Source organism: Austrofundulus limnaeus, unplaced genomic scaffold (assembly GCF_001266775.1).
Source record: "Austrofundulus limnaeus strain Quisiro unplaced genomic scaffold, Austrofundulus_limnaeus-1.0 Scaffold1848, whole genome shotgun sequence".
Lineage (NCBI taxonomy): Eukaryota > Metazoa > Chordata > Actinopteri > Cyprinodontiformes > Rivulidae > Austrofundulus > Austrofundulus limnaeus.
Window position 1 is genome coordinate 55,191 of NW_013954250.1, and position 391 is coordinate 55,581.

Here is a 391-nt window from a genome sequence, read left to right on the forward strand (position 1 = left end):
GTGTAAAGGTGGACCCCGCAAAGCCATAGTCTTTGCATGTAAACCTGCTGCTCCTGACGCTGAAATCGCGTTCGGTGTGAACGCACCATAAGTGTGTCCAGGAACCAGGATGAGAGTCCTCTTGGAGAGTGGGTCTATGTTTTACATGTCTGCAGAGGACTGGAAGTTTGACTTACTGAGCACAGGACCAGTCATGGTAGACCTGATTATTGAGGGGGAAAAATATAGTTAAAATTACTGTAGCTGCTAATTAAGCATACGCGTAGCCAGCGGGGGTTCGAGGGGTTCGGACGAACCGCCCACTTTGCCTAAAAAGTCTGCCTTTCCGCTATTACACAACATTCAGAGTTAGAGCTACGGTCCGTTCACTTAGCTAGGAAAACAAACACAT